Source organism: Felis catus, chromosome B1, assembly GCF_018350175.1.
Source record: "Felis catus isolate Fca126 chromosome B1, F.catus_Fca126_mat1.0, whole genome shotgun sequence".
NCBI lineage: Eukaryota > Metazoa > Chordata > Mammalia > Carnivora > Felidae > Felis > Felis catus.
In genome coordinates, this window is record NC_058371.1 from 34,430,398 (window position 1) to 34,457,967 (window position 27,570).

Consider the following 27,570-nt stretch of genomic DNA (forward strand, 5'->3'; position numbering starts at 1 on the left):
CCTCAGACATTTCTGAATACCAGGAACAAGATTAGCACCTAAAATTACGTGGAGGATAAATATGCGTTCATTTACAAAAGATGCATCGTCATTAAAGTTCTTGCTAGTAATACTCGTAGCTAAAAAACAATGTAGCAATACCATCAAAATGTGAAATACCACCAAAATGTGGGGCGCCTGGGTGGCTCAGTCAGTTGAGCGTCTGACTCCTGCTTTCAGCTCAGGTTGTGGGATTGAACACTGCATCGAGCTCCACACTGAGCATTCTCTACCTCTCTCCCTCTGCCCCTTTCCCCGGCTTGTGCTCTCTCTCTCTCTCCAAATTTACAAAAGAAAAATTAAATTAAATACGAAAAATTAAATTAAATACGAAATTAAATTAAATTAAATTAAATACGAAAGAAAGTCTATGTTAATCTTGAATTATGTGCCCAGCCAAAACTATCAGTCAGGTACGCAGGCAAAATAAAGAAATTTTAAACCTTCAATGTACCCCCAAAACTGCCTGTCTTCCACAGGCAGTCTTCCAGACTGACCCAGTCTTCCACAGTAAAGACTTAAGCAAGAAAGAAAATAGGGGATGCCAGTAACAGGGCTCCAACACAGGAGAGAGGAGAAGGAACCCACGGAATGATGATACAGAGAAACCCCAGGATGATGACTCTGCAGGAGGCTACAAGGAAACCAGCCAAACCCAAACAGGTGAAGGTTCCTGGAAGGAGGTCCTCAAGAAGAACATCTGACATATTCAGAGGAGATTTGCTGATTTATTGCAGAGAAAAGTTTGAGAGATTTAGTGATCGCAGCCAATAAAAGTTAGCAAATTAAAAAGTGGCAATAATTAATTCCAGGGGGAAAAAACTAAAAGCTATTTTTCAAAAAAAGAATAATGGTGGGGGCACGTGGGTGGCTCAGCTGGTTAAGTGTCCAACTCCTGGTTTCAGCTCAGGTCATGATCTCACGGTTCATGGGTTCGAGCCCCACGTGGAGCTCTGCACTGACAGTGTAGAGCCTGCTTGGGATTCTCTCTCTCCCTCTTTCTCTGCTCCTCCCCTGCTCACTCTGTATCTCTCTCCCTCTCAAAATAAATAAACATTTAAAAAAGAAGAATGGTGTCCTTGCATTCTACGGCGCTCAGCTGCAAAGATGAGTTACACAGTAAGAACAAAGTAAACACTGAGGAATAACTTACCCAAAAGTTTTGAGAAGTCCATGTTGGAAAACTGGGAGAAGAATGGGAAAGGAAACGTGTGTACATATGTGTGTATCCATGCACACGTGTGTGTGTGTGTGTGTGTGTGTGTGTGTGTGTGTGTAAAAGCGGTAAGTCATTGAACAAATTAGAAATACTAATACTATATTGGTGAGGGAAATAAAAGAAACAGGGGAAAGAGTTGAAAGTATTACCTCCAGAGTGTGGGAGATGTGGCCCAAAAAATGCCATTTTTTCATTATGTATCTAATATTATTTGTTGACTTCTTAAACTATGTACATGTTTTACTGCAATAAAATTCAATGAAAGATTAGGCTGCGTGGGAGGCAGTGCGTGGGAGGAGACTGTCGCAGATTGTGAAATGACCCGCAGTGAACAGTGCAAGTCCTTCTCGGCCTCAAAAAGTCCACTTTAGATTCAAGGTCACGCTTTTTTTTTTTTTTAATTTTTTTTCAACGTTTATTTATTTTTGGGACAGAGAGAGACAGAGCATGAACGGGGGAGGGGCAGAGAGAGAGGGAGACACAGAATCGGGAACAGGCTCCAGGCTCCGAGCCATCAGCCCAGAGCCCGACGCGGGGCTCGAACTCACGGACCGCGAGATCGTGACCTGGCTGAAGTCGGACGCTCAACCGACTGCGCCACCCAGGCGCCCCAAGGTCACGCTTTTTAAATGAGGCTAGCCAGGGTGATTACACGTCTTCCTCCAGCTACTCTTCTCCAGGCTTACGGACAGGTGCAGAGCGAAGAGTTGAATTTAATCAACTGTGATCTGCCCAAGTGGTTATGATAAAGTAACAGTGGAAAGGGAATCAAAGATATTTGCAAGGAATATGACAACTGAGCATGGAATATAAGACAGGTGAAGAGGGAATGAGGTTCGAGGGGATGAGGTTCTTGATGTTGGGCTGCCAAAAAGAGTGAAACAGAAGAACGGTGGTGTTGGTCAGAGGGGGCGGGGCATGAGACTGAGATTATGAAGACAGGGCAGTGATCCGTGATGATGAGGATGAAATGTAATCAGGTGAGTGAGTGACTGAGGATGGATGAAGGACCAGACAAAGAGAAGAGCTCAAGGAAGAGAGGGGATGAGACTCACTTTGGGTAAAGGACCACACATAATAGGAAGAAAAACTGAGGGGACAGTTCTTGGCTCCCACAATGCCAACAACAGGTGTCATCTTCATATTTCAAGTCTGTGATACCAAGGCTCCTGAGTTTATAAATTCAGGATGAAGGGGCGCCTGGGTGGCTCAGTCGGTTAACTGTCTGACTCTTGATTTCGGCTCAGGTCGTGAGCTCATGGTTCATGAGATAGAGCCCCATCTTGGGCTCTGCACTGGCAATGTGAAGCCTGCTTGGGATTCTTTCTCTCCCTCTCTCTCTCTCTGACCCTCCCTGGCTCGTGTTCCTCCTCTCTCTCTCAAAATAAACAAATAAACATGAAAAAATAAATAAATAGGGGCGCCTGGGTAGCCCAGTTGGTTAAGCGTCCAACTTTGGCTCAGGTTATGATCTCACGGTTCATGGGGTCAAGCCCCGCATGGGGCTCTGTGCTGACGGCTCAGAGCCTGGAGCCAGCTTCGGATTCTGGGTCTCCCTCTCTCTCTGCCCCTCCCCCGCTCGTGCTCTGTCTCTCTCTGTCTCTCAAAAATAAATAAATGTTAAAAAAAATTTTTTTTAATAAGTAAAAATAAATTCCGGATGAAAGGGTTGTTTTACTCAGTCTACAATAAGCTCTGGGGTACACATCTAGGGGAAAGAGGCGGGGTATACAAAAAATCCCTGCAGATGGCTGCAACAGTGTCTTCGGCTCAGAGGTTCTTTGGTGGTCTTTAATGTCCTACAGAATAAGGTACTTGTTTGGGAGCTTTTGTCCATTTCAAGGGACATTCATCGAGTTCTACCGTGCGTCCACTCCATTCTGTACCCAAACTGGATCAAACCCAGCCAATGTGAGTACATGAAAGCCTACTGCCAAGTCCTGCCTTCCATACTCAGCTCTCCTATCCCTCGACTCCAGACTTTATAGAACCTAACTGCCATTTCGAGGTGGACCTAGTCCACGTCTTGTAACTCTTCATCCAGTTACCTTGGTTTTGAACCTGAACCGTGACCCTTTCCTATTTTGGGACATTCTCGGCTTCAAATAATACATTCTGACAGCCCATCCCAGCCCCACAGGTGGGCCGGGGCATTTGGCACGTGAGTCATGGCGGGGGGGGGGGGGGGGGGTGCATACACACCCTGTTCCAGGCACTTGTGTCTCGCTTCCTCATTAAACAAGGGACACGTGTTGAAAAAATGATCACGGGGTATATACAGTCCCCCTGGATTTTAGTCCCATGGCAGCATCTTCTGGAGATCAAGATAAATATGAATGATCCAAAACCTCCCCCCACCAGAATAGGTATTCCTGTACCATGTCGCCAGCCCCTAAGATAATCTTTTGCTTTCCATCAGAACACACGCATCAGGCACCCAGCATGTGCCTGGCACTGTGCTAGGGAAGGGGGAGTTACAAAACTAACCAGGACATAGTCAAGCTTTCCACTAATCCCTTAATACCTCAATATCACAAGCGAGTTTTACTACAAATTTTCTTTGCTTTTGGAACGGAAGTCCTTGTCCACTAAAACGAAGAATGATTTTTTTTTTTTTTTTTGCTCTCTACCCTGATTTGATGGAAGTCCTAAAACCTTCAATGCAATCAAAGCTTTGCTGTCAATTACCTCCAAGTCTTTCTACAATCTTTTAATTAACTAAGGAATTTACACAGCCTAAAAATAAAGTTTAAGCAATTATTTTAATATTTAATTTACAGTTTTTCTGATGGCTATTTCAACGGTATTTTAAATTATTTTTCCCAAAGACACTGGATTCAGCCCAATTAATGGACTCTTTTTAATTTTTTTTTTTTTTTTTTTTTGGAGACAGAAGGAGATGGAGCATGAACAGGGGAGGGGCAGAGATAGAGGGAGACACAGAATCTGAAACAAGCTCCAGGCCCTGAGCTGTCAGCACACAGCCCGTCTCGGGGCTCGAACTCACAGACTATGAGATCATGACCTGAGCTGAAGTCAGACGCTTAACTGACTGAGCCACTCAGGCGCCCCTAATATGCTCTTTTTAAACCTGCCTTGATTTTTAACTTTTCACCTGCCTTACTTCGCCAACTAGGACAGGAATTATTCTTTTTTTGTTCTTAATTCCAGTGTAGTTAACACACAGTGCTCTATTCGTTTCAGGTATATAACAGAGTGGTTCAACAATCTATATATTGCTCAGCGCTAATCAAGATGTACCCTTAATCCCCTTCACCTATTTTATCCATCCCCCACCCACCCGCCTCTAACCTGCTAACCATCTGCTTGTTCTCTCCAGTCAAAAATCTGGTTTTGGTGGCTCAGTCGGGTGAGCGTTTGACTTCGTCTCAGGTCATGATCTCATGGTTCATGAGTTCAAGACCGGCATCGGATTCCTTGATGACAGTGTGGAGCCTGCTTGGGGTCCTCTCTCTTCTCCCTCTCCTTCTCTCTCAGCCCCTCCCCTCCCTCTCAAAATAAATAAATAAACTTTTTAAAAAAAAATTTTTTTTAACGTTTATTTATTTTTGGGACAGAGAGAGACAGAGCATGAACGGGGGAAGGGCAGAGAGAGAGGGAGACACAGAATCAGAAACAGGTTCCAGGCTTCTGAGCCATCAGCCCAGAGCCCGACGCGGGGCTCGAACTCACAGACCGCGAGATCGTGACCTGGCTGAAGTCGGACGCTTAACCGACTGCGCCACCCAGGCGCCCCATAAATAAACTTTAAAAAAGAAACAAGATTCTTTTGGGGTTGGTTTCTTTTGTTTGTTTCTTTGTTTCTTCATTAGTTTCATTCTGAGTAAAATCATATGCTATTTGTTTTTCTCTGACTCGCTTAATTTGCTTAGCATTATATTTTCCATATCCATCCATGTTGTTGCAAATGGCAATATTTCATTCTTATAATATTCCATGGTGTATATATACATCTTCTCTATCCATTCATCTCTCAATGAACATTTGGCTATTGTAAATTATGCTGCCGTAGACATCAGGGTGCATGTATCCCTTTGAATTAGTGTTTTGCATTCTTTGGGTAAATACCCAGTAGTGTGATTACTGAATCATAGGGTGGTTCTATTCTTAATTTTTGGAGAAACCTCATACGAACAGGGACCATCTCTTAAATTTTCCTCATATTGGTCACCATTGCCAACATCACGATGAACACACAGCATGTCCTTAGTACATGTGTTTGTGGAGTTGGTAGGGAGCAGGGGCTGTTTTGTTTTGTTTGCAGTAACGCACTCCTCAAGAAAGGTCTAGAGAATGTATTTGTTTTCTTAAAAAGCTTCATGCATTCTCTAATAACTGCACTATGGTTACGCAAGAGAATATTCTTACTCTTAGAAAACACCCACTGAAGTATTTAGGGGGAAAAGGCCACAATTTCTCCAATTTACTCTCAAAAGCACAGGGAATAAAGAGAGAAGGCCAAAAAGCAAACGGGGAACATTGTCAACAGTTGGTGAATCAGTAGAGAAGGGTGTATGAAAAAGTTCCCTGTGCTGTTCTCGCAACTTTGCTGGAGCTTTGAAATTATATAAAAATATAAAGTTATGCCAGAAAGTCAATATCTAGAAAGAAGTATACCCTAGAATGAAAAGGCCTATATTGCTATGCACTAGAAAGCAAGAGGGAAAACTTTTTTGAGTGCTGAGTTCCAGATGATGGATGAGGTGGTAAGTTCTCCGCTGTTCCAGTAGGGAAAGAGCCCCGATGGCAAGTGAATTTTCACTCTGGAGAGGCTGGGTTTGGCTCTCAGACAAACTCACCAGCCAGGCTTTAAGGAGCTCTGGGAAAATCTCAGTGCACATGTTCGAACACTCTCTAGGACTGCTTCTGGAAGCCCTGCCCTGAGACAGGTCCACCCTTGAGACACTGTCCTATGGAAAAGGAAGTCAGTGGAACAATGAGTTATAATTACAAGGGAGACGAGATGGCTGAGAGCCTGGGAAACAGCTGACACCTCTTTGCTTCTGAAAGCAATTCAAGGTTAGCTCCTGAAACCTCAGATGCTGCCTTCTCTTCCCCCATAAGTCATCACCAAACGCCAAAATGTATCAACTCGTGTGCTCCAGCTCCTGTATGTTGATGGGAATTTGCAAGGCAGAGACTAGCATCTGGGCGCGTTCTGCAAGTACCCTGGTGTTCGGGCTCCCCGCTGATGCAACCTACTGAACCCTCCCATGGTGACCTATGAAGCCCCGGGTGGGTTTATTTACCGTAAACTGGCAAGGAATTAAAGTCCAGAAGCTGCAAGGGAATGAACAGATGCTCAGAGAAAGCAGGGGAATGCCGAGGCCTGACCACAGTCGAAAATGTCTGAGTCAAACGTCAAGAAGTCATTCACATGCCAAGAGCCATTTCCTCCACCTGGCCCCCACCCCGCTACGCTGGAAGTCAATTCTCCACAGCGCATGGTGAGTCAGGCGTGAGTACTTTGATTACGGCTCAGCTGATGTCATTCAAGAAAGCAGGGGGGTCACCCACTGCATCAGAGGAAGAGACATTTGACTGAGACAGGTCCACCCTTCAACCCTCCGGGGAGCCTGACATTTCCAGGACACAAAAAACAAACTTCCTCTTAAGAAGGAATATGCTTTCAGTGTGGGAAAAAAAAGAGAGAGAGAGAACCAGAGAGGGTCAATACGTGCTCACCCTTGGCTGAAAGCCCACACTCAGGGAAATTTCTGTCCTTTCAGAAAAGGTGAAAGCATCAAAATGTTCAACGGCAGATCCAACTCACGGCACGTACGCAGAGAAAAATGCAGTCTTGGCTCCACAGGGCGGGCTGTGCCAAGTAACCTTGTAACTCCCTTTCAACTGAGCTCTTTGTTCTCCCAAGAGTTAACGCTTCGTACGTGTAATGAGCCTCTACGGAGAGGCTACCTACTGTTCGGCACCAGAGCCATCCTTTGTGGTGGGGACAGAGGATCCAGATACAAGAGGGCCAATAATGTAAGCCCCTGTTGTTACAGCTGACCCTGAGTTCTGTTGGGCCACTCATTTTATTCACGTGGATTATTTTGAGCCTCCGCAATCTTCCGAGATACGTACTATTACTTCCCCACTTCATTAGTGAGGAAACTGAGACACCAAAACTTTAAGCAATTTAGCCAGAATCACACAGCAAGTGAGCCGGGGAGCCAGGGTTTCAACCCAGACGGTCTAGACCCGCGCTATCCAAGAGAACTTTCTACAAGGATCGTATGTTCTTTATCGCACCATCCAATATGGTAGCCCCTAGCCATAGCGGTAACTGAGTACTGGAGATGCGATGGGTGCAACTGAAGAACTGAATTTGAAGCTTTTATTTAATTTCAGTTACCAAATGTGGCGTTGCCAGTGGCTGCCATATTGGATAGCACAGATCCAGACCAACTCGGAACCAATGTACTTAAGTACTAGACGCCAACATGTGGGATCAGCCCTCACCTTCTTTTAATCAGTGGGGAGCCAACTTAAAATAAACATCCACATCATCCTTGAAGGGCAAGAGGGGCATCATGCGCCTTGAAGGAGTGTGAAGGAAAAGCATGATTGGCAGTTTGCCAGGAAGACAGTGGAGGCCCACCCTGCACTCTCCTCCAGACACTGAAGGCCTGTCTTTAGAAACACTAAAGGCACATGTCTCACCTTGTCAGCTCTGTCCACCTGCCCGCCCCCACCCTGCCCCGGCCCTATCCAGCCGTGAACAGCCTCCCTACAACTTGACCCCTGGTCCTGGAGCTGGGCCCACTGGTCCTGAGAGCAGAGGCCCCCAGGACGTTTCTCCTTCTCAAAGGCACTGTGTTCAGCACCAAGGAGGATGCCAGAGATATATCTGCTCTGGCCACCCGCCCTCTAGTAGCCCACACTCTAAAAGTCAGGAACGTACATGCCTGAGCTCGGCAAGGTATATCGCAAGACAGTGTGTGAATGGCTGCAGGATCAGTTTGGGGTGGGGGAGGGGATAAGGACAATAAATCTGGGCTGGCTGAACAGAGATAGTATTTTGGAGGAAGAAGGACTTGTGCCGCGCCTCAAAAAAAAAAAATGGGTGACATTAGAAAGAGGAGAGGCAATGACCTTGGAGGTGGAGTAGAAAGCATGAACACAGACTGGGGTGAGCGAGCACAGTTGTCGTGAGGGGCCTGAGAAGAGAGCAGCCAGGCAGGATACGTGTGCGAGGCCCGGCGGTGGTCAACATTTTGGCTCGGCCCTCCTCCCTACAACACTGGGGCTCTGTTAATAGCATCTTTGTTCTCAAAAAGCCAGAAGACAGGAGCACCTGGGTGGCTCGGTCGGTTGAGCGTCTGACTTCAGCTCAGGTCATGAGCTCACGGTCCGTGAGTTCGAGCCCCACGTCGGGCTCTGTGCTGACGGCTCAGAGCCTGGAGCCTGCTTCAGATTCTGTGTCTCCCTCTCTCTCTCTCTCTCTGCCCCTCCCCTGCTCATGCTCCGTCTCTCTCTGTCTCAAAAATAAATAAAAACATTTTTTAGAAAATTAAAAAAAAAAAAAAGCTGGCACTTATCTTTCAAGGGCCGTGTCCTTTGTTGTATCATCTCGATATTTTCCAAAGACTCAAGGAGATCCAGGAGAAGATAAACCTCTGCCAACAAGATAAATGTTAGCATTTATTAAAGGGGAGGGGGAAATCCAGTCCCTCAATGTTTGCCGCCCCTGTGGGAAGACAGTGGAAGTGAAATCTTGTTTTCACTCTGAATTTCCTCCGAGTGAACGCAGGTCTTGTTTATCTTTGGTTTCTCAGCCAAGTCATCATATTTGCCTCTCTTTTCTTCTACTCCTGAAGGCACTGTTCGCCCTGCCAGCTCTGGTGTTCTGGGGGGGGGGGGGGGAAGGTCTGACTCAGACGAAGGTGCTAGTCCTCTTTGCACTCGTGGTCAGCGCTTCTTGTGCACGCCTACCGTGCTGGGCACCTATCAGAGGCCAAGCGCTTGGAAGGATCTTAGAAAAGGCCAGGCATCTGCACGCATGATAACGAAACCTTCCATTCTCCTGGGAGGACCCACCTGCCATTCCCCAGGAGCACCTCCGATCCCTGCTCGTGCACCCCCTGGCAACCGCTTTATATAGAGCGGAAAGGACCATGGAGGGGTTGCAGTTGTAAAGGACGTTCCATTCAGCCCCATCGTTGTGCGAATGAGAACTGGGGTTCAGGGATTTTAAGGGCTCTGCTAAAGATCACACTCCTATTTGGTAGCAGATTAAGAAATCAACCTCGGGTCTCCTGAGGTTGTACAAAGAGCTGTTTGTTCCCTATTATCACTTGGGAACATCGCATTAGGTTTTGGTCCTGACTCTGAGATTGATTTCCTGTGTTCCTGAGACTCTCCGTGCTTTACTTCCTTTGTCTGGGAAACCGGGATTAAAATTTCTACTCAACACACCTCACAGAGATGCTAGGAAAATCAAATGGCATCACGAAAATGAAAGTGTTCTAAAAAGTGGAAAGCACCATTTTTTAGTTTTTACGAGACATTTCCCATCTCAGCCTTATCTTCTAACAACCTCCCAAAAAAGGGTAGTGATTTTGATGCGGCTTTTGAAAAAGTAGCCTCTCAGGAAGGAAAACGAAAAAAAAAAAAAAAAAAACGAGGCAGGAAAACACAAGCAGAGCTCATCTCAGAGACAGGTTGTTTGTTATCTGATGGCAATCCCCCAGTTGTGAATATATTTGACAACAAATTGGTTCACGGGACTGAGGATATGGCTGAGGAGTGTGGAGAGGGGCTATTCCATGCGGATCATTAGTCATAACTGGGCCTTTCCTATTTGAAAAAGCATCCCACATACAAGAGTAACTGGAAACTCATTCCTCATTCTCGAGCTTCTTCTATGTTTGTGATAGAACATGACAGAAACAAAGGGAAGTGCTCTGACGGTCACAACCTCCGCTCCAGAAATTAAGGCCCAGGGTATGTCTGATGATGTTTTGTTTTTGCTTTCCCTTTCAGTCTAGAAATTAACTAAAGCCAAAAGTAAGGACTCCTAAGAGGCATTCTGATAGACATGTGGGGCCAGGGTCGCTGCTAGAAGACAGAGTACAGGCCATCCCAAATGACATGCAGGGGACACTAAACTGGCTGTCCTAAGCCCTGCATCCCTGCCCCCTTCCCAGACCAACGCCAGCCTCACAGTAGAAGAGCAGTGGATGTTTTGACATAAACAACTATTTCTCTGGGCATTTAGTAGAGTCAGGGTATGCGATCCATTTACTCGGAACCAGAGTTTTAGGCGGTGTTTTCTTATGTTTTCCCTTGTAAGACTTTTCTCCCCCAAAGAAGAGTATTCATTAATCTCAACCATAGCCCTTAGGTATTTTGAAATCTTCCACTCATATTGGCTGTCACAAAACCTAAGTTCAAATACCAGTCTTTTTCTAAAAGCAAATATCCATCAATACTAAAACTGAATTAGTTCCTCTGCGAGGCACAGACCAACACCCTCCTAGAGGCTCCAGATCCTTGGGTGATGATGTCACAGAGAGAGGGTGGTACTCGGGGCTTTGCAAAGTTGGTTTGTGTGTAGGTCAGGATAGGTTGGGTTATGCCGCAAGAACAGAAATGCTTCCAAAATCTCAGTGGCCTGACACCACGGAAGTTCGCTTCTTGTTGACTCTTGTTCTGACAGCCCATTGGCCAGATCTACCTCTGTAGCCCCAACCTAACATTTGGTGAGCTCTGACTGGAAGGGCCACCGGGAATGTCCTTCTAAAGTCTCCAGGGACTTAGTAGAAAGAACACTGTTCTGAAGGATGAGGCTCCAGGCCCAGATCTCGGGGCTCCCTGGTGCAATTCTTCCAAGTATGGGACCCAGAAGGCCCATATTTTCCATGCCTGTAAATTGGGATTTGTCTCACACGGATGCGCTTCTAGCTGCCGGGTTACTGGCTGCTGAGACATGACAGGTACTTTGAACAAGTTCCATCCACCCCCAGGTGACTTGGGCAGATGACTCCCTTTCTGAGCTGAAGTTTCCTCGTTTCTCAAATGGTGTGATGACACTATCATCCTTCAAGGTCCGCTCCAGCATATTTTCTGAATCTACCAGTGAATGTCTCTTACAAGAGACATGTACCAAGACGTCGTTGGCACCCTCGGGCGGATATGGAAACGTCTGTCAACGTGAGACAGAGCTGTTCTGTGGCACAAGTCAAGCTCACCGTTTTGCTTGGATGGCGGGCTTGGGGAGACCGTTTGCCAACCTAACGGAATGGGGTCAGCGGTTCATGGCAACTCCCAACCCTCTGAAGATGTTGGGAGATTTTTTGTTGGTTTTTACACCTAATAAAAAGCAATTTCCTCCTTTCAAAAAGTACCTTTTTTTTTTCCTGTTTTGGAAGGTTAGTGGGTTTTGGTTTACATTTAGCTTTTGTTTTTAAAATTAAAAGAGCATCACCTTTTCAGGCTGGGGGTGTGGGTAACAGGAAGGACATGTAGGCTAGCCTCATCACACCACAAGAGCAGAGGAAGGGGTAAAACCCGCTGCCCCTGGATGGGCCTCATCTCCAGGCAGGAAACCATTCTTGGATAAAAACTGTTGCCAAATGGTCGGTGATGAATGGGTGTTAATAGGTCCCAAACATGGATTTCATATCCTTTTGAACACATGAAGAAAAGGAGCCTTGGTAGAGTCGATTTTGGCCCAATCCAGCACATAAAAAAAAAAAAAAACAAAACAAAAAAAAAACACCAACTGAGACACAACCTTGATCCGACCCAGGGGACAGCTCCTCTCTGGCACCTTCTGGGAATACAGCAATTCTGCCTCTTCTGGAAATGGGATCGAGGGCAGGTATAGGGAGTGGACAGTTACCCATTGGCCAGCAACCTTTCCTTAAAAGCTATCGGCTATGGGCTATCTCTAGACTGGACGATGAACAGCTCATATACCATGCCGTGTCCCCATGGTGTTCTCACCACCACCCTGTCATGCAGGCCCCTAAAGAAACATCCTGGAATGGGGGAAAGAAAATTAGTAGGCCTCTCACACCCTTTCCTGGCAGCGTGAATACCCCTAGGCATGTCTAAAGGGCAAGCTGTTCAAGCCACTGCTTTCTCTGTTGCCCCAAGTAACTGCTTGCCATCCAGGACAACATAGTTCCCAGAGCTTTGAGGGGACAGTCAAGCTGACCCAGTGGTACCTTAGGGGCCTTGACAATATCCCAAAAGTTTCATAATAGCAGTATCTGAGCTATCAGTGCTCTTCCTTTGCCCAAATGAGCCCTGACGTTGCAGTAAGGAAAAGACCCTACGTTACCCCACTCTTGATGAGTTAAAAGCACTTCCTCAAACGTATCTCGTTTGATCATCACAACAAACCTTGGGGGGGCAGGGAGGTGGGTGGACAGAGATTAGCATTCGCATTTGCAGACAAGAAACCTGCAACAAACAAAGTTTTGAGTGGCCGGCCAGCCCCACCCGTTGTTTCCAGGTTGCTCCCAGGTACCGAGTACTGCAGCTAGGTCTTGAGCTCGGATGGACTAGTTACAGATCCAAGCTCCTCTGCCATTTGTCTGGCATTCACAGAGATCTTGGGTTTGGGGGGATCATTAACCTGAGCCCCAGATCAAAGTCTGCCCACAAGTTCCATAAATAGAGGCCAGTACTTTCCATGTCAGGGAGAGGGGCTACCTGGAAATAATTAGGAGAGCGAAGGAACCTGAAGACAGAGCCATCCAGGCCCTCAGGTCACATCTAGCCCTTGGACAGGAGGATGTTCTGGCTACTCAGTGCCTCTACCCTAGTGGGAGGCCCCGCCGATAGCCAACCCACCACCTGGATGGTCCTGGTATGGGGGGCCATTTGACTGGGAGCACCTGGGCTCCTTGTCAGCAATCATATGCTCCAGGACTCTCTGTCAGCAGTCTGTTTACCCAGGTCTCTACTACACTAAGACCCCAGGAAGCATTAGACCACAGGACTGGGCTGGTGGCAACTGCCCAAGAAGCCCTCTCAAGCCCTGGAGCTCCCCTCCCCCCACAACGGCCCATTGGCCTCAATAGGAAACAGTCACAGAGCTAGCAAAAAGTGCACAGACACCCATTTCAACTGCTCTTACACGGGAGGAAAGACCCACTTGAGGCAAAAACAGGCAACTCTGCTGACTGAAAGTGAAGTAGCTGGTTATCTGGAAAACACACAGAAAGTTACAGAAACAAGGCTTCTTTTTGCATGCTCACAAGGACACGCCCAGGCATCATCCTGTTAGATGCCACAACAATCTGCGGAGTGCAGGGAAACATGAGTTCCAGAAAGATGGATTTGCCCCTGGCTCCACAGCTGGCTCCTAGTTGAGCTAGAGTTAGAGCTTGAGTGTCTTAACTCTCCCTTCAGCCCCCTTTTCTTCTTTCGCTCATTCACGTTCATGTACCACTCAATGGCGTGGTGCTGAGACCCCTCAAAGAGCTTTCCATTGGCACAAATACCTCCCCAGGGTGGGCTTCCCCACCGATGGGACTCACCCACTTTGCCATTAGGTGTGAACTGAGAATGTTCAGTTACACTACTGCCCCGGAATACTTTCTTCTTTCCATGTCTACTTCCCTCCCCCACTGCCATTCAACCTTTTTCTAAGAAAGGTCTAAAATTCAGCAAATCTTTTGACCAGGGTAAAGACAAGAGTTCCCAAACGAGAGATACATCTAATACAGAGCGACTCTTTTTGCTTGTTGTATGATGCGGAACATACCATTCGCCTCTCCATTACCTGCTTTTAGCCATGCGACGTGGAAAACATACCATCAAGAACTAAAGATCAATGGGGAGCTGATATCCAGCCAAGCCTTCCTAGTGTAGCTGCACTAGCTGTGAAGATATTTAAATATTTCCCTAAAGATAGTTTTCTGTTGTTATTTTTTAAAGATTGATTATTTATTTATTTATTTATTTATTTATTTAAGTAATCGCTACACCCAATGTGGGGCTCCAACTCATGACCCCAAGATCAAGAGTTGCATGCACCCCCAACCAAGCTAGCCAGGCAACCCTGGCCCCAAAGGTAGTTTTTGAGAAGCCTAGTAAGTTGCCACTTCTCTGACCTCCCCTCAAATATCCCCCAGCTTCCCATGGAAAGGGTTAGCTGCTGGACCCGAGGAGGTTCAGGAACCTGCTCAATACAAAGCCACATCCTTTCTGACTGGTTGATGCCAGGATACACAGCAGGGCTACAACAAAAAAGGCACCATCACCATCACCATCATCACCATCACCATCATCATCATCACCATCATCATCACCATCACCATCATCAACATCACCATCATCACCATCACTATCATCATCATCACCATCACCATCATCATCACCATCATCATCATCACCATCATCATCATCACCATCATCATCATCACCATCATCATCACCATCACCATCATCAACATCACCATCATCACCATCATCACCATCATCACCATCATCATCATCACCATCATCATCACCATCATCACCATTGCCATCATCATCACCATCATCATCACCATCATCACCATCACCATCACCACCATCACCATCATCATCATCACCATCATCACCATCACCACCATCACCATCATCATCATTATCATCATCACTTGATAAATCAGAAAAATAAAGTCTAAGAGGAAGCAGCAGCTCTGAGCCAAATCACAGCTTAGGGTGGTTGCTAAACTGTTGAACTGCAATAAAACCCTGGGTCATAAAGTCATTTCCACAAAACCACAAAAGCTTTTCTTTAAACATGTCACTTCCCCCATTCAGAAACACTCGGCCATCCCCTATTTCCTGTTTTGTTTTGTTTTGTTTTGTTTTGTTTTGTTTTTAGCTTCTTTGCCTGCCCCCTCAGCCTACTCCCCCCCAGGTCTTAGGTTGAACCCTTGCTGTTGCCGGGCTCATTCCCACACTGGCCACCCTCAGCCCCATGCTGAGCCTTGCTCATGTCCTTCTTGGGTCTGCAGTGTCCTCCCAAAGCATTCAAGGCGAAGTTCATGTGAAACTTTTCCACGAAGCTTTGCCCTGCCACTCAGTGCTCAGTGGGTCCTCTCTCCTTTGAGTCCCTAGGGCACCTACAATTTGGACAAAATAAGCTCACACTGCCTTGTCCTGTTTTTCTTTAATTTTTATGCCTGTTGGTCATTTCTCCTCAAAAGGTCAAGAACCAACCCATGGCCTTCTTCTAGACCCTCAGAGCACCGGTATAAAGCTAACAACTTAGAAATGACATGGTAACTGCTATTGATCGTTAAGGCAATGCCTAACATGGGTCTTCATCAGTCTGCAGAGGGCCCTGGCTGAAATGCTTTCACAACAGTGGGATGGATTTTGCAAGACGCGGAGGGCATTTTCCACATCTGAGAGTACGCTCATCCACATTGGTTAATCCCACTCCAACCTCACAAACTGCTGGAAGATCCTAAAACCTGCTTTAAAAGACCCAGTGGCTACAGAACCCCCCAGCTCTGTTGACAGTCTTTGCCTAAAGGGGAATAAATAGAATAAATATGTGCATAAACCCACTGACTATAACTGGTCTGGAGGAGAAAGACAGGATCTGCCTTTTCCACTCCCGACAAATAATTAGTACCTCATTCCCACCTTCCCACTGAGAAGGGGGAAGGGAGCGGAGGAGGCTGACTTTCTCTTTTTTCTTTCCTTTTTTTTTTTTTTTTTTTTTTTTTGAGCCATAGAGCCTCAGAAGTGGGAAGGTCTCCTCTGTAGACAAGAGGATGAGACCAAAGACTGCCTGTGTGCCTTCCCTTTGGGAAAGGCTTGTGTTCATTCTCAGCAAGTCTGAGACAATGAAAAGGAGGACTGACCACGTTAAGTTGAAGTTGATGACCTCACAATGTCAAACAATTATGAGATGAGCCTACCTTTAACACAACGAATCATAAAATGAAAGGTGGGGGAGGGGTAAGGACGGCAGAAAGTAAATGCAGTGACATTACAAGTGTCCCTTTAGAAATGGAGAAAGCCACTAGGGGAGACAGCCTAGCACCTCAGTGAGCTGCATCTGAGTAATCTGAGAAGCCTGTTAAAAGACAGACACCGGGCCCCACCCCAGGGATTCTGACTCAATGGCTCTGAAGGAAGGCTCTGAAACCTGCCTTTTTTAATAAGCTCCCCAGAACGCGGCTTGGCTAGAACCAATGCTATCTGCTAAAGGAAGGAAAAATACAAAGATTGGGAGGCTCGGTATTACGGACAACACTAAAGTAGTCGGAGAATTTAGGCGTCCGAGTCACCTGCAGAGAGGTATTAACAAGATGATTCACATATTCATATGTATACCGGGCTGATCTTCAGCGTGAATGCCCCTTCGTGAACACCCAGCCAAACCAGCCCCCCAATGGTTTCTGTCTCCTATTTGTCGTGACTGGCAGGAGCCATGCTGTCCCAGCTGTTAGATGCCATGCATATATCACCACTGCATGGATACATTAACACCAACCGAATATCCAGCAAAAATAGATCTCAAAAATATTTCAGAGTCTGTATTTGTAAAAAGGACAGATATGCAGAGCAGAAGAGGTTATGCGATGTTCAAAGGAGCTTTTGTTTCTTTTAATCCTTGCTTTGACTGAAATATCTGGTGATTTATGAAAAGTAAAAGAAAGCAGCGTATGTGACAATGTTTCTGTCTGAAAACCCAGAGTGAATCTCTTGGCATACTGGCTGCTTCCTTCCATTCTCCATGTTTGAAGCGAATCCAGCCACTGGGGCAAGGCTATTTCATTTACTAAGAAATCAAAACTCGCTCTTTGACTTGCCCCACAACCTGGCCCTCCTCAGGGTGATGGAGCTGTCCTAGTACATGCCCTCCTTCTCACCCTCCTTACTTACATCCTCCCCCCTGCTCTACTGCCCCTACTTTGATCTGACCCACCCTTAATCACCATGGGTCTGGTTATCCAAACATCACTGGGCTTTGGAAAAATTACACTACAGAAGCCAAACAGATAAATAAACTCTGATCTTAGACCTCAACTAGATGATGCTTACTAGTCCCATGGGGATGTTTATCTTGGAGAAGTGCAACTTCAGATCTGGGTTCATTACTTGGGAAGGCAGCCAAATCAGTTCATGGTAAGGCTATGGGGAAAAGGGCAAGTGGGGACTGTGTTCATCTAGCGCTCAGGTTGGATAGACCAAATAAACAGCATCTCCCTACTTGCCTGGGGTTCTGATCCAACTGAGAAATGAGACGAAAACCTGTCCTTGAGGGGACACTAAATTATCACCTTTATTACTGTTATTCCTGATAAGCATGATAGTAGAGGATGTGACTTATAAAAAGAACAAATGGGCGGCTCAATCAGTTAAGTGTTCGACTTTAGCTCAGGTCATGATCTTGCCATTCCCAAGTTTGAGCCCCGCTTTGGGCTCTGTGCTGACAGCTCAGAGCCTGGAGCCGGTTTCGGATTCTGTGTCTCTCTTTCCGTCTCTGACCCTCCCCGCTCATGCTCTGTCTCTCTCCCTCAAAAATAAATAAACATTAAAAAAAATTAAGCAATAAAAGATGTCTTTAGACTACCTGCTTTAAAAAAAAAATACAGTGGAACGCTTTAAAAGCATTCTATACTTATATGCAAACCATATGTCCTGGTGCTAGTTTGAATCTGAATTTTCATTCTTATTTAAATTCAGTTCAAAATTCTGTTCTGTGTCGCACATATGAAGAAATACCTCCCAAAAAACTTCCTGAGATGTCTATCAAACATAAAATTTTTTGGTTGCTAAGGAATGCTGAAGCTACTTAACTACTTAAGTGTCATGTCCAAAATATGCCCATCAATTCCCAACCTGAAAAGGAATTCAGAAATAGTTTACTTCTTTATAAAGGTACCAAGAAACCTACATTTTAAAAGAATACATGACAGAAAGTACATGCTTCTCATCATTACTTTCTAGCCACTGTTCTCTTCCTCTTTTTGACTCTGTATGAGAAGAACGATGTTAGCTGAACCTATTGTGGTAATCATTTCATGACATGGAAGGTTCCCCAACTTAATGATGGTTTGAAATACGATTTTTTGACTTTACGATGTTGCAAAAGCGACATGCGTTCATGAGTTTGGATCTTTGCATTCTGCACTTTGCATTCTGAGTTTGGATCTTCTCCCAGTCTAGCAATATGCAGTCAGATCCTCTCTCGTGAGGCCGGGTAGTGGCAGCGAGCCACAGCTCCCCATCAGCCACACAATCGCAACAGTCAACAACCGAGACCAGTGACAGCCATTCTGTACCCGTGCAACCATTCTGTTTTTTTTTTTAACTTTCTGTATAGTATTCAATAAATTACATGAGATATTCAGCATTTCATTATACAATAGGCTTTGCCTTAAATGATTTTGCCCAAATGTGGGCTAACGTAAGTGTTCTGAGCACATTTAAGGTAGGCTGGGTTGACCTATAATGTAAGGTAGGTGAGGTCTATTAACTGTATTTTTGACTTACAATATTTTCAACTTATGATGGTTTCATTGGGGTATAAACCCATCGCCAGTCGAGGAAGCTCTGAACGTGTCAATCAGACCATCATACTGTACATCTTCCTCCTTTTCTTGTGTGATATGTACAAGGAGAGAAAAAGAGAAAGAGGTCGTTCTGAAGAGCAGAAACTACGATTCTTGGGTGATTGATTACTCTAGGTGCAAACTTTCAAAAAGGTGGTGGCCAGGGTCATGATGAAGATCTCAACAAAGCCACATAGCAGGTAAGAGGGAAACTGCTGGAAGTATCTGACGACTGAACACTATACACATATCTTTCTTGCTCAAGAAAAACATTGGGCCTTCACTGCTCCTTGGCAGTAATTTTTTAATTTATTTTTTTAATTGAGGTATAAATGATATGCAACATGGTATTAATTTGAGGTGTACAACACAATGATTTGATATATGTATATATTGTGAAATGATTACCACCATAAGTTTAGCTAACATCTATCTTTGGGGCGCCTGGGTGGTTCAGTCAGTTAAGCATCGGACTCTTGATCTCATTGTCATGAGATCAAGCCCCAAGTCAGACTCCATGCTGGAGATTCTCTCTCTCTCTCTCTCTCTCTCTCTCTCTCTCTCCCTCTGCCCCTCTTCCTTGCCCACTCTCTCTCTCTGAAAAAAAAAAATTTAAAAACATCTATCTTTGGGGCACCTGGGTGGCTCAGTCAGTTAAGCATCTGACTTCAGCTCAGGTCATGATCTCACCATTTGTGAGTTCGAGTCCCAGTTGGGCTCTGTGTTCAGAGCTTGGAGCCTGGAGCCTGCTTCAGACTCTGTCTCCATCTCTCTCCACCTCCCCTGCTCACTCTGTCTCTGTCTCTGTCTGTGTCAAATATAAAATATAAAAAAAAATTTTTTTAAAGACCATATTCTAAACATACACACACACACACACACACACACACACACACACTCTAAGATCTACTTTCTGAGCAACTTTCAAATGCACAATACAGCACCATTACTGTAGTCGCCATGCTGTACTACACCCCCAGGATTTATTCATCTTATATGAGAGGGCATTTCTTTTTATACTTCTCAGTCGTTTCTCTCCCTCAGACTCTCTGCCGTTGTTCTCCCAAACCCACTTTATCCTCTGGAACCTTGGATCCAACATTCCCTCCTAAAAGGGGAAGGCAGCTTTTGCTTCCAAGAGAAGATAACCAAGCGGAGCTGCAGAGTCGAGTTCGTGCAGCAGATTATAAAAAGCCTGAAAGCGGAAGCTTTGATGAAGAAGCGCCAGTTCAAGTTCAATGAACAATAGTGACGGCGATTAGGAACGTAAGCTTTAGAATCCCAGGGACCTGGGTTTAAGCTCTATGGCTACAGCTATCGGGATGTATAACTTTAGACAAGAGGAGAAGACTACAGAAACCATACTGAGCCTCGGTCTTCTCATCTATAAAAATAACGCAGAAACCTGCCACATTTTCAGACTGTGTGGATTAAATACAATAATGCATATAAGATGCTTAGCCCAGTGCCTGGAACACAGTAAGCATTTAGTATAAGTAAGCAGCTGTTACATAGCTTTTAAAAAATCGCTTCATAACATTAATGTTTAAATACAGGTGTCAATAAAATATTATCTACAAATATAGCTATTGCCATGCTGAATATGCCTTTGTAAATTTTTTTAAAAGAAAAGCAAGTTTGCGGGGCGCCTGGGTGGCGCAGTTGGTTAAGCGTCCGACTTCAGCCAGGTCACGATCTCGCGGTCCGTGAGTTCGAGCCCCGCGTCAGGCTCTGGGCTGATGGCTCAGAGCCTGGAGCCTGTTTCCGATTCTGTGTCTCCCTCTCTCTCTCTGCCCCTCCCCCGTTCATGCTCTGTCTCTCTCTGTCCCAAAAATAAATAAACGTTGAAAAAAAAATTTTTTAAAAAAGAAAAGCAAGTTTGCCATTTTCTCAAATATTTCTGTGACTGTTCTGTTTGAATTCCATAACTATGTCTGAGATTTCAGCCCTTCCTTTCTTCCTTCCTTCCTTCCTTCCTTCCTTCCTTCCTTCCTTCCTTTTGTTCTCTTGTTTGCATGGTGAACAACGCCATACTCCTTTAAAGATTAAAAATGTAATCCAGAAGCTTCGCAGTGAAAGCAAGCTTCCAAAGTGCTTGACTGTAAGTCTGACAGCACATTTTTTTTTTTTTAGTTTGGATGTCTTAAGTATTTCTTTTTCAGTCTTTTTCATACTATGTGTCCAGATTCTTCCTGAAGAATAGATTTGCTAAAAAAACTAACAGGGCAGACTAGCCCCCTTTAAATATCACAACTTTCCCATGGTGCAGGCGGAATTAACTAGCTTTGACTCACAATGCAAACACTCACACCATTTATTTCAACCCATTTTCACTGAGCGTTCAGGTTATCTGTGCAGGCAACAGATTTATGCATTGTTGGTCTTCGTGATATATACATAGCTCTCTTTAGCTGGTTTACACAGAGCACATTCAGACAAATGATTTAAGAAGCCCGCTGTTACTTGGCAGATAAAAGGATAAATGTCCACAGGACAGGGTGAAGAGAGGGAGAGGTAGGTTCTCCCGGAACATGGAACATGCCAATTTATGACGACATCCTGACCAAGAAGGGTTATCAGTTTGAAACATCAAACGGGGGTTGGGGGCCACCTGGGTGGTTCTGTTGGTTAAGTGTCCAAATCTTGATTTCAGCTCAGGTCATGATCTCACAGTTCGCGGGTTCAAGCCCCACATCGGGCTCAAATCCCCACAGAGCCTGCTTGGGGTTCTCTCTCTCTCTCTCTCTCTCTCTCTCTCTCTCTCAAATAAATAAACTTAAAAAAAATAAATAAAACACCAAATAGGGGTAGAGAGACATTGTGCTGCTGGAGGCAAGGTTTCCTACCTCATAATTAATTAGACAACCCACACAGCCATAATCATTCAAGAAGGTTCTCCTTCCAGTCTTGTCTTCCTCTCTCCTACCTAGAAATGTATAGAACATCAGAGCTACAAGGTGCTTCAGAACTTGACCATCAAAAACACTATTATCAGCTGTAGTAGGCACACCGGTGGTAGTACTTTAATGCAGATAGCATGATAACCTAAGTGATGATTTTGGTTTGACCCAAGTATACTCCCGAAAGGATGTCCTTCACGGCCAAACACCGCCTCTGGGCAGTATATAATAGCACAACTGCATGGTTGTGACCTGATTTCCCCACCAGCAAGTAATCTTTTGCTTTGTTTCACTTGTGTGGCCATGCAACAGGTAAATTATGATTTCTAGGCGTCATGTTTAAATATTGAAAAACTCTCATGGATCTGTGAGCATCTTAGAGCCCACATTAAATGCCATTTACTAGTTTAAGTCTGTCCTGTGAGGGATAGGCAAATTACCTAAGGTCACATAGCTGGTAAGAAAGCCCCTCATCTGGTGACCTTTCTGCTATACCACAACCGCCAGGAAAGAATGAATGCACAACACCAAACTGAAGAAGCGGCCAATTTCAAACAGATGCACATAGGTGTTCCAACATTCACCAATCAACGCTTGGAGAATTTTCTGGATAGCAAAATAAGCCCAGAGAAACAGACCTCCAGTGATGGCTTGTCTGGAGGCATGCCAGAATTTTCTGGGGAAACAGACCTAAGTATGCCCCGCCTTTAACTGGCCTGACCTCCATCAGGGCTGGCGGACTCCAGAACTCTGCTTTGCTGTTATTAAACCTGACACAGCGTGTTGACCAGGGCACCTACAGATGTTCTAACAACTCCCAGCCACCTCTACGTTCTCTGTGTCCTTGCCCCTGCTTTAACCCTCCTCAAAGGACCGATGCTCCGATGCCCAGCCAAGGCTGCAGGAAGCAGTTAGTCCAGTCCAAAACAAACTTTGTAGCAGCTCATTAACCCTTCCATATCAGCCCAGGGTAATCTCAACTCACCCAAAGTGAGATATGGGGGCGGAGAGGGGAATACTCTGTCTTTCAAACTCATTCCTTTCATCCTTTACATAAACCTTCAAAGCCCAGCACCACTCAGACCCCTCAAGATGAAGATCACTTTAGAAAGCAGATGCAAATTTATCTGTAAGTACTTCTTTTGTTTGTAGAGGGGGAGGGGCATGCCTTCTGTATTTGTAGGGCTTTTTTTTGAGGGGGGGTTGACTGATGGGAAGGGACAGACGGGAGCAGAAAGGAAATGGAGAAAGGCCTTGAAGAAGCTCAGAAACAAATACGGACAGTTGTGCCTTAAGATAAACAGGAACTAACTTGTATGATGCTTGTAAACAGTGACCCAGGCAGGGATCAGTCAGTGTCTGTGATTATAATTAAATGAGGTGTCAACCTTGGCCTCACTCTGCATATTGAAAAGTGACTCTTCATACAACTCAGTAGCAAGAAAACAAACAACCCAATTAAAAAATGGGCAGAGGAACTGAGTAGATGGTTTTCCAAAGAAGACCAATGCAGATGGCCAACAGACACATGAGCTGGTGCTCAACATCACCAATCATCAAGGCAATGAAGTCAAAACACAATGAGCTTTCATTTCACACCTGTTAGAATGGCTGTCGAAAAAAGACAAGAGAAAGTGTTGGCCAGGATGTGGGGGAAAAGGGAACCCTTGTGCATGGTTGGTGGGAATGTAAATTGGTACAGCCACTGGGGGAAACAGTATGGCGTGGCTTTAAAAAATATTTAAATATAATTACCATATAATCCAGTAATCCCACTTCTGGATATATAGCCAAAGGAAATGAAACCAGAGTATCGGGGACATTATCTGCACCCCCGTGTTCACTACTGTCTTATTCTCAGTAGCCAAGATATTGAAACAACCTAAGTGTCCATCAACAGATGAATGGATAAAGAAGATATGGAACATACATATATAATATATGGAATATATACAATATAATGGGTATATTCAGCCATGAGAAAGAAATATATAGATATATCAATCCTATGGATTCTATTTCTCTGCAAAACCCTATATACCTTCCTAAAATAGAATCAAAAACACTACATTTCCAAGACTGCCTTACAACACAGCTATAGGCACGTGATCAGTCAGAGCCACACAAGACTGGGGATGCAGGAGGGTAGGGTTATGAGCAATATTTTAATACTTTTTTTTACATCTTTTTTTTAAGCTTATTTATTTATTTTGAGAGAGAGAGAGAGAGTGAGCAGTGGAGGGGCAGAGAGAGAGGGAGAGAGAGAATCCGAAGCAGGCTCCAGGCTCTGAGCTGTCAGCACAGAACCCCACGTAGGTCTTGAACTCACAAATCGTGAGATCATGACCTGAGCTGATTTCAAGAGTTGGACGCTTAAAGGACTGAGCCATCCAGGTGCCCCAAATATCTTTACATTTTTACTTCCCAAAGGTTTCATAATGTACACATAGAGCTTTTGTAACATGATTTTTAAGTCGTGTTTAATAATAGGTTGATCTAAGTCTCCTTACACTCAAAGCAATTGGTTGTTAACTGTTTTGACTCAGAAAGGAGCTTTCTGATAATTTAGCCTAACTCTCTGTCTGCCGACAGGAGCACCCCTCCCAGGTCAGACTTCCAGGACCGCACCCCCACCCCCCAGCAGAAACTTTCCCTTCCCCCAAGTTCCCTGATGCAGAGGACAAACCCGTTTCCTCTCCCCAAGACTCTGCTTGAGATGTCTGAAAACAGCTTTCCTTTGGGCCCTGAGATTTTCCCCCAACTTAAATATCCTCAGTTCCATCGGCAATTTCTTAAGTGCCTTCCCACAGCCCAGTTCCCCTCAGATTTACCAATGTCTTTTCTAAAATGTGGCATCCATGAATGGATCAAATATTCAAGACAGGGATAGAGTATATTGTTCTTGATCTAATATTGACCACCAGGTATATCTTTTTCTTTTCTTTCTGCCTTGCCTCGCCTCATATAAGGATCTCAAACAATGTAAAAGATAAAAAGATAGATGATAGATAGATAGATAGATAGATAGATAGATGATAGATAGATTTCACATCCGACTTTCTGCCTATGTGCAACCCTCACTCCAAAACACACTCAGGCTCACATCCATAAGAAGCTTCTTCCTCTCTTCTCAACAAACAGATCTAGCAAGAGATGCATTTCCTGGAGTTGGGCTCTATTTTCCAAGGAGGTCACTCTTATTTAGTAAACCCCAATTCCTACCCACATGCCTGTGGTCAATAATAGCTTTCTATGCCCTGACCCAAGAGTATTTGCATTTTAACCGAGAATAATACCTTTACCCACAACTCACACAGACCTAGGTGAAAAAAAATTAAAAATAACTCTGAAGAAGTTGAGTCTTATCATCTCCATGTGGCAGATCTTACAAATTAGACCATGAGAATTTTAGAGATGTTGCCAGAGGCCAACCCACTTGTGAGTGAAGAGCAGAGGTCCCAATGATTGACTCTACACTGCATTGCCCTTCCCTCCCGGTCAGTCACGGGTTCAGCCTCCAGATCCTTCAGCCTCTGCCCACCCTCATCAGAACATCCCCTTTCTCCAAACATAGTGGCCAAGGAGTTTCTTGGCAGTTTCACTGCCTTCCCAGCTCCCCAGTTGAAGACTGCTCTCAGGTGCTTTTCATGCAACGGTGTTAAATACTCGTAGATATTATCTGTCCAGAAGGTTGTCCATGAAAGAGACTGAAATGATCATATCAGGCTGAAGCCTGGGAGAATTCCTCTGAAATCATAGCAAACTTACTTACTTGTCACACTGCCTAACGATTAAGAATTGAGAGCAACTGTAAGCTCTAGGAGGGCTGTCTCTCCTTCACTTCCCAGAGTCCCAGCACCTACATTTTAGGCAAGCACATAGTAAGACCTCAATAAACACCTGCTGAGAGATAAACAAGCATCGAATGCCAGCCACATTGCGAAACGTCCCATAGGCCTGCCAGGGAACGCTAAAGCTGCCTTGTATCACGATGATGCTGAACTTCCCAGGAAGGAGAGACCTGAGGCAGAGGGAAATCCATGTAAATCCATGCCCCAAACTTGACCTGTACCACTGACAAAAGGAAAAAAAAAAAAGGTGAGAAAATGCTCACTAAACAATGGGACTCATGCATCACAGTCCACATGTACTGAAAGCTTTGCACGAGGCCAGCACTGTGACAAAGCCTGAGAGTACCAAGTAGGGACCCCACTCTCAAGAAGCTCACAATCTCGGGGCGCCCGGGTGGCTCAGTCGGTTAAGCATCCGACTTCGGCTCAGGTCACGATCTCACGGCTCGTAAGTTGGAGCCCCACATCGGGCTCTGTGCTGACGGCTCAGAGCCTGGAGCCTGCTTCCGATTCTGTGACTCCCTCCCTCTCTCTGCCCCTCCCCTGCCCATGCTCTGTCTCTCGCTCAAAAATAAATGTTAAAGAACTTAACTCCGTGACACAGACACGTTAGAGGATCATTGTATGTGTCAAAGCCAAGTGGAAATCCTCCTCCCCTGTTCCATACAGAGGGTATTTGGAAACTAAGAAAAATCTAATGAAACCTATTGCCAACTGGCCGACACTTAAGGGCACTGGTGGCGGCCACAGTAGAATACCGCTTCACACACTGATGGTAGGTTTTGTTGTTCTGCAACAGAGTGGAGAAGGAATCGACTTTCCTCAAGCAAGCCTCAGTTGCGCTGCTAACCTTGACAAGGGTGAGCGTGGCTTTAGTTTAAACCGGTGGGGAGATCACACTAAAATTTGAGCACCAGCTTCCATTCTTATTTTGAGCATTAGAGCCTATCTCCCCTCCAACCAGAGGTGGCACTGAGAAATTGGGACAACTTCATCCCCATCCAAGCAAAGCAAGAGGCACTCGAATTTGTCAGTCGCGGGAGTGGGTGAGGGCCTACACTTCCTGGGGGGAGGGCGGGGCTGTGAAAGGCTATGAGAGCACAGCTTAGGGGATCTGAAAGAGCAGAGGAGGAGAAAATAGGTGGGAAGACAGGGAGCAGCCAGTCTGGACCTCCTCTTTTCAGAGGCCTGCATTTGTAACACCCTTCCCAGGCACGTAGGAGGAAGTAGGCAAGTTAGGTACAGGTCGAATCTCCATACCGTCTGCCCCTTCCAGTACGATCCCTCAATAAAGATGCTTATTTCTTCCACGGTGACAGTGTCTCGCCCCGGAAGGTTGGAGAAACTCCGGGAACAGTCGTGTTGCAGAGCCGAGGCTGGAGAGGCAACCATTTCTCACCCCTCAAATTCCCCCTCCCCACAGGGCAAAGTCACCGTTGGCATCAGCTGTCTAGATGCCCTGAGTCTCAGAGGCAGTAAGACTAAATTCCCAGGTAATCCTTCATTGTTAAATGATAAGAGTTTAAAAGGATGAAAGAAAGGATCCCTGCCCCACACTTGATCTTACAAAACATGACAGTAGACGCAATGAGAAAGATGCAGATAAGAACAGCAGCTCCCACTGAGAACCTACTAGATGGCTGGCACTACGTACACATTATATAATGTAATCCTTCCACTCTTCCTATGAATTGAACAATATTATCATCCCCATTCAACAAACTGAGGCTCAAAATTAAAAGTATCTTGCCCACCTGCCTGACAAGGCAGAGCCGGCTTGGGATCCTCTCTCTCCCTCTCTCTCGGCCCCTCCCTTGCTCATATGCATGTGTGCGCACACACACCCACACTCTCTCTCTCTCTCTCTCTCTCTCTCTCTCTCTCAAAAATAGATAAACATTTAAAAAAAAAAAGGCTAAAATACTTACCAAAAAAAAAAAAATCGTGCCCAAGGCCTCAGTGCTACTAATTAACATCCAGGCCAGTCTTCCTCTAAAGTCCTCATTCTTTTTTAACAG